The sequence below is a fragment of the Canis lupus genome, chromosome 2 (assembly GCF_003254725.2).
Source record: "Canis lupus dingo isolate Sandy chromosome 2, ASM325472v2, whole genome shotgun sequence".
Lineage (NCBI taxonomy): Eukaryota > Metazoa > Chordata > Mammalia > Carnivora > Canidae > Canis > Canis lupus.
This window is the reverse complement of record NC_064244.1, coordinates 66,936,943-66,944,502: the sequence shown is the minus strand read 5'-3', so window position 1 is coordinate 66,944,502 and position 7,560 is coordinate 66,936,943. Positions and strand designations below refer to the sequence as shown.

Below are 7,560 nucleotides of genomic sequence, written 5' to 3'. Positions count from 1 at the left end.
GTTTTTTTTAGGTTCTTACTGATTTATTTATTTATTTATTTTTTTGTATTTTTTTTATTGGAGTTCGATTTGCCAACATATAGCATAACACCCAGTGCTCATCCCGTCCAGTGCCCCCCTCAGTGCCCTTCACTCGGTCACCCCATCCCCCCACCCACTCATTTGGGGAATATAAAGTATAGTGAAAGGGATTATAGGGGAGAGAAGATGAGTGGGAAAAATCAGAGAGGGTGAGGAACATGAGAGACTCCTAACTCTGGGAAACGAACAATGGAAGTGTCTTTCTTGTGCTGTATGCAGGCTTCCTGATGGGACGCAAGCGTGCAACTACAACAGCAACAGGAATGATCAGTTAGGGTGAGGTTTAGCTGCACATAACGAAAGAAAATAACTTACAATGGAAATTTGTTACTCTCTTCACAAAAAGGAAGTCCAGAGGTAGGAGCGCTGCTCTGCTACACTCAGCACTTGGTTTCCAATCTTAAGATCACCTCATTATGAGGATGCCTGGGTGGCTCAGTGGTTAAGCGTCTGCTTTCAGTTCAGGGTGTGATCCTGGAGACCCGGGATGGAGTCCCACCCACATTGGGCTCCCTGCATGGAGCCTGCTTCTCCCTCTGCCTATGTCTCTGCCTCTCTCTCTCTCTCTCTCGTGAATAAACAATTAAAATCTTTTTAAAAAAATAAAAGATCACCTCATTATGTCCCACCTTTGGAAGTAGGGAGGAGAAATGGGTAAGAGTGCACCCTTTTCTTTTTTAGGAGACTGCCTTGGAAGTCCCATACCTTTGTGCTTACATCTCATCTGCCAAAACATAGTCCCATGGCTCTACTGAGAAATGCAGTCTTTTAACTAGATACATGTGCCCTGCTTTAAAAAAAAAAAAAAAAAAAGGTCTCTGGGACTAATAGAGAATGGTTGAGTGAATACTGGAAGGTACCAGCTGTCTTTCTCATGGGTGGCAGGTAAAACCATGAGAAAGGTCCCCAGGAATAAGCCTTGAGAAACTTCAAACTTTTGAGGTAAAACAGTGGAAGAGGAGCCAGTGAAGGAAACTAAGAAGCAGAGGCTGTGAGAGAAGAAAAACCAGGCAGGTGTGATGTCACAGATGCCAAGATAAAATGTTTCCAGGAGGGAGTGGTCAATTATGACAAATGCTGCTGAGAAATCAGGAAAGAACAGAAAAGTGGCCACTGGATTTGGCAATACCATAAGGAGGGGGAATGTTCCTCCTCAAATAGGGAGGTCTGATACTGGATGGCTAAAACAATTAATTTCTATATGTTGGTCACAATAGGCTAGGCTTTGCTGTGGTAACACACAACCCAAATGGCTCAATGGCTTAACATAACAATGGTCTATTTTCCTTACTTGTGCAAGATGAGTGTTGATTTGGGTCAAGGCACTTTCCAAGACACGTATCCTCTACTCCACTGAGTACCTCAGGGATCCAGGCCACTTCCATCCTGGCTTCCACAACCTCAATGCAAGGCTTTCAGGATTGCCTCAATAAGGGAAAGATTGCTGTAGGGTTATACACTGGCAATTAAATACTCCAGCCTGAAAGGGCACTTATTACTTTTTTTTTTTTAAGATTTTATTTATTTATTCACGAGTCAGGATTGCCTCAATAAGGGAAAGATTGCTGTAGAGTTATACACTGGCAATTAAATACTCCAGCCTGAAAGGGCACTTATTACTTTCTTTTTTTTTTTTTTTTAAGATTTTATTTATTTATTCACGAGAGACACAGAAAGAGAAGCAGAGACATAGGCAGAGGGAGAAGTAGGTTCCCTGCAGGGAGCCTGATGTGGAACTCGATCCCAGGACCCCAGGATCATGATCTGAGTCAAAGGCAGAGACTCAATTGCTGAGCCACCCAGGTGCCCAGCACTCATTACTTCCATTCAGACTATTAACTGGAACTTGTCATGCAAGCCGAATTTAACTGTAAGGGAGGCTGGGAATTGTAGGAGGGAGTCATGGACTAGTTAGTAAGCAGTATTATCAAAGCCATGGTTCCCTGTAGTTATTTTTTACTCTGTCCTAAGTACCCAATGTCCTGAGAGGTTGCAGGGCTGCTTTCGAGGAGGTGTGTGCCTGTGGTAAGGACGAAGGGTGGGGGAAAGGGATGCCTTGTTTTTTGGGTTAGATTGTGTTGAAGGAGATGGGGACCCTTGATTCCAGGCAGCCCCAGATGGCTTTTAGGTGCTTCTCCCTGTGCAGCTGTCAGAATCCATGCTTGCTGAAAAGCTCAACGCACAGAATGTTTGCTTGTCTTGGTGCTGGCACCCAAACAAACTCTGCCTCAGCTCAAAGCTGCCACCATCCGGGATTTGGCAGAAAGCTGACCTCTCATAAATGCCATTGAACTTTGCAATGGCCCCGTTTCTTTCCTCCTGGATTTTCTTCCCTATGGATCCATCACTCTTGAATCGAGGGACTAAAGCAATTCCACCCACGTTTTTTTTTTTTTTTCTGTGTCCTCACTTGGTAGAAACTGAAGAGTGACTCAGGGAGATGACATGAGAAAAAGAAGGATTTTTACTCATCTATTCACCCATTCAGTAAACATTTATGATAGTTTGTGCTAGGCTTTTTGTCAGGCATGAGGGTCATGGAAATGAACAGCATAGCCTAATGAGGGCTACAAACAAGAAAGCGGGTCTTTGGGATACTAGGTGACAAAGGCACGTACAGGAAGCTCTGACAGAGGAGGGCATGGCAAGCCCTGTGGTCAGGGATGGCTTTCCGAGGAAGAGCTCTTTCATTTTTTTTTTTTAAGATTTTATTTATTTATTCATGAGACACACAGAGAGAGGCAGAGACACAGGCAGAGGGAGAAGCAGGCTCCCTGCAGGGAGCCTGATGCGAGACTTGATCCCAGGACCCCAGGATCACATCCTGGGCCGAAGGCAGGAGCTAAACTGCTGAGCCACCCAGGGATCCCCAGAAGAGCCCTCTCAGCCCAGTCTCAAAGGATGAGTAGGAGTTGACACTTGTAAGTAGGGGAAAGGGCAGAGGGAGTCTGGAGGAAAGGCATAGGGGTACAAATGCAGGATTGGTCTGAGGAACTGTGGGCAGCAGGCTGTGACAGGAGTAGAGAAAGTCTGAAAGGATGTGAGAGAAAAGAATGGAAAGATTCTGTGTTAGGACTCCATCAGATGCAAGGAAAAGAAGGCCAACATGAACTAGTCTATGCCAAAAGAGTAAATTTTTGACTCATAAACCACCCTTTGAGACAAGCATTACAGCAACAGGCCCAAAGATCGACCATATCCAGGGAGCCACCTGCACTCCTCCCTCATTCCATCTTTCCTCATCTGCCTGGCAGCTCTTCCTCCTCCTTCTTCTTTTAATTATGGTAAAGTGTAGGGGCGCCTGGTTGGCTCAGTGGTTGAGTGTCTGCCTTTGGCTCAGGTTGTGATCCTGGGGTCCTGGGATCAAGTCCCAAGTTGGGCTCCCTGCTGGGAACCTGCTTCTCCCTCTGCCTGTGTCTCCTCCTCTCTCTCTGTGTCTCTCATGAATAAATAAATAAAATCTTTAAAAAATAATTGTGGTAAAGTGTATATTACATAAAATACCATTTTAACCAATTTTAAGTGTGCAGTTGAATAACATTAAATATATTGACATTGTTTGTGTGAGCACCACCCATCTCCAGAACTTTTTTTAAAAAGATTTATTTATTTATTTATTTATTTATTTATTTATTTATTTATTTATTTATTTATTTCAGAGAGACAGAGCAAGCACACAGAAGGAGAGGGAGAAGCAGACTCCCCGCTGAGCAGGGAGCCCAGATCCCAGGACTTGATCCCAGGATCCCAGGATCATGACCTGAGCCCAAGACGGATGCTTAACCAACTGAGCCACCCAGGTGCCCCCATCTCCAGAACTTTTTTTTATCTCTCAGACTGAAACCCTATTAAACAATAACCCTCTCTTCTCCCTACTTTGGTTTTTTAGACCACTTTACTCTCCAGGCTGGCACTGTGCCCAACAGCAATCCCCAGCTCACGCCTCCTAGCTTCCTTACCAGAGAGATGAGAAATTTTCTTCCCTTTGTTCCAAATCTCCAAAATCCTTCAGGAGGATTCTGATTGACCAGGCTTGGTCACATGTGCACTCACACCCTTGATTATGGGGAATGGGATGCTAAAATTGATCGTCCCCACCTGGACTATATGGTTGGGCCAGGGGAGGAGCAATTCTTGTGTTTTCAGAAGGAAGGAGGGGCCAAACATGACCAGGTAAAATATGAACCATTCACCAGAGATAGTTTGGACCAGGTCACCAGAAGGCTTGAGTGCCAGGCTGAGGACCTCAGCTTTTATTCTGTTAGGCAGTGAGGCACTGTGGGAATACTTTGGTCAAGGAGAGCAATATATACAAAGAAGCTGGTCTGGAAAATCTGCTCTTTCTTTACTTGAGGCTCTACTTTTCAGTTTTCCCTTGCCTTTCAAGGTTGTTCTGAAAGCTAATTTTATTTATTTTTTCATGAGTCACACACACACAGAGAGAGAGAGAGAGAGAGAGAGAGGCAGAGACACAGAGGGAGAAGCAGGCTCCATACAGGGAGCCTGACTTGGGACTCCAGGACCACGCCCTGGGCTAAAGGCGGTGCTAAACCGCTGAGCCACCTGAGCTGCCCTGAAAGCTAATTTTAATCAGATGTCACCCAAATACTAACTGGGCCCCAGCTCCTTCCTCTGACCTTAGAAGTGACCTCTACCTCTTATGACCCCTACTTTTCCCCTCTGGATCAAGAGTGGTGAATGCCACAAGTCCAATCTGGATCACCTCCTGTCTCCGGGTTTCCTGGCCCTCTCATTTCCCCACCTGCTTCAGGGAATGGCCTCCTCATTCACCTGGAAGTCCTCCTGACCTGTCCTCCAGGCCTACATCCAAGTTCCGCTTACCTCTAAAGTGCTTATAGAATCTTCTCCTGGCTTCAGGCTTCATTATTTCTCTTGCCTGGATTTTGGCCCGAACCCCTCCATTGGTCTCTTTTGTGAATCTGCTCATACCAATCCCTTCTACAGTTCCCACTGCCAGCCTCATCTCCTTCCATGCCTTTTGAATAGAGCCCTTTGGCCTTTTTCTGTTTTTGTTTTTGTTTTTTAAATAATCTCTGCACCCAATGTGGGACTTGAATTCATGACCACAAGATCAAAAGTCACATCCTCTACCAACTGAGCCAGCCAGGCACCCCTTAAAAATATGGAACACTTCACAAATTTGTATGTCATCCTTGTGCAGGAGCCATGCTAATCTTCTCTGTATCCTTCCAATTTTAGTGTATTTGCTGCCAAAGTGAGCACCATTGGGCCTTCTTAATATTATCTAAACATGCCTCAAATTACCAAATTTTGTTTCCTTTGCAAATGCAGGCCCCTCTGTCTGTTATGCCTTTCCTATCTCTTTTCACTTGGTGTAATCACATACATGCTTCCAGGCTCATTTCCATGATCACCACCCTCCTTTCTATAGTCAGCTCACCACCCTCCTACCTTTGTTGTCTCCAGGGCACAATGGGGATAACTCTAGTGTTACACCTGTGACTAGGATGACCACATAATTTACTGTTCAAACCCAGGACACTTCTGAGAATGAAAGGGAATGCTATTAATAATTGCCCTGGTTCAACAGGTGTCAGCTGGTCTGTTCCAGGCAAAGTAGGGGGGCATGATCACCTACCCACACACAACATTGTTGAAGAACCTGGCACTTGGTGTTTTCATTTATCTTGTTCGTATCTCTCAGCCCTTTTAGGAAGTACTGTTATCCCCCATTTTTAAGATGGAAAAATGGAGCCTCAGAGAGAGAAGAGACTTGTGGTCACACAGCCAGAAGGAGGCAAAGCTGGCCGGGGAAGCCAGATCATCAGATTCTAAGCCCTGGACTCTTCCGACTCTAGAGGTCATTCATTATATACCACCACAGCTAACCTCTCCAATACCAAGGTTTATTATCTAGGTTGGACATGTGTGGTCCCTCCATATGAAGGGGAAAGGTGGAAATGGTGTCTTATCCATCTTGTGCACCAACCCTGCTCAGAGCTAGCCTAGAGAAGGATTCAGGGCATGTTTGTTACATAGATGACTTCTTGAGGATAGAACTGTGTGTCTCATCTTAAAATATGTATCCCCCTCCACACCTACTACCTAGCACAGGACCAGCCATGCATCTATTTATTTACTAAAAATTTATCAAGCACCTACTGTGTATTGGTGATATAACGATGAGCAAAAAGATAAGGTCCTTGTTCTCGCGGAGCTTACTATACAAAAAAGATCACAAATAAACATACAGGTACAGATTGGGATAAATGCTAAGGAAAAATACCGGATATTGAGGTTTAAGACATAATTTGGAGGTAAATTTAATACATTTCAGTCATAGGGACACCTGGGTGGCTCAGTGATTGAGCGTCTGCCTTTGGCTCCGGGGATGGGGTCCCACATCTTGGCTCATTATAGGGAGCCTGCTTCTCTTCTCTGCCTATGTCTCTGCCTCTCTCTGTCATGAATAAATAAATCTTAAAAATACGTTTCAGTCATAGATTTGATGGGGGACAGCAAGATGGACACGGCTATCAGGTTTTTGCTTAAAACAGAGATGGAGACAGAAAGAAGAAACAGTTTGGGTAGAAACTGGCTGGCTGGTTGGGCTGTGTGGGGCTTGAGGTGTCTGTGGGATTTCTATTTGATTCTTCCCCACCTCCAGCCAGGTTAAATGATTTCCCCAAAGCTGCAAAATTGTGGCAAGTAACGGAAACCTGCTTCGGCCAGTCCTAACAAAGCTGGCTTCAGGTAGCACAGTGGGAAGAGGGACACCTGGGGAAAGGCAGGAGAGAAGCCGAGAAAGGATGTGTTCACGGAGACAATAATCAGACCTCCCAAGCTGCGGCGAGGATCGGTTAGCTGGGCAAGGAGAGCTCGGCCCCCGCCCTACCCGGCTCTGCGCGGGGCCAGAGCATCCCCTGCGCGCCGGGACGCGGCAGGGGCTGCTCGGTGCTTGGAAACCCGAGCAGCCGGGCAGGCTCGGCTGCGGGACCGCCAATCGGGGAGCGCCTGCTGGCGGCGCCACGTGACCGGCCTCCCTCCCCACCCCCTTCTCCAGCCTTCCAGGGAAGACCGGCATCCCCGCCACCCCGCGCCCCCGCCCCTCGCGTGCCGCAGCGGCGCGGGAGGGCGCAGAGGCGAGGGGCCGGGATTCCGCCGCAGTCCGCTGCGGCGCGGGGGTGGGGAAGGGGAGGAGGCAAGCGCTTTGCAGCTGCAGCGTCCGCAGTGTTTTCCGTCAAGGTCAAGCGTACCCATTCCCCGGCAACGCGGTCCCGGGAATCCCTCCCTTGTCATCCTCCCAGCCCTTCCCGCCGCCGCTGCCACGCGCCTGGCCCGCCTGGACCTCGGCCTCGGCCTCTCGGCCTCTCGGCCTCTCGCTGGGCTTTTCCGCGGGGACAGCGAGGGGGTGGGGGGTTCAATCCATCCTGCCCACAGCTTCCCAGCCTCTTTTGTCATAAGCACACCTCATTCTGTGTCCCTGTTTTAAACCCC

The 7,560-nt window shown here is 47.3% G+C and overlaps 1 non-coding gene across 1 annotated transcript; it reads right to left on the bottom strand.

Moving 5' to 3' along the window:
• Positions 1-5,218: 5,218 nt before the first annotated feature.
• LOC112660706 (U6 spliceosomal RNA) lies at positions 5,219-5,325 on the bottom strand. Its single transcript, XR_003137146.3, has one exon. It is a non-coding gene; the product is annotated as a U6 spliceosomal RNA (small nuclear RNA).
• Between the last annotated feature and the right edge of the window lie 2,235 nt (positions 5,326-7,560).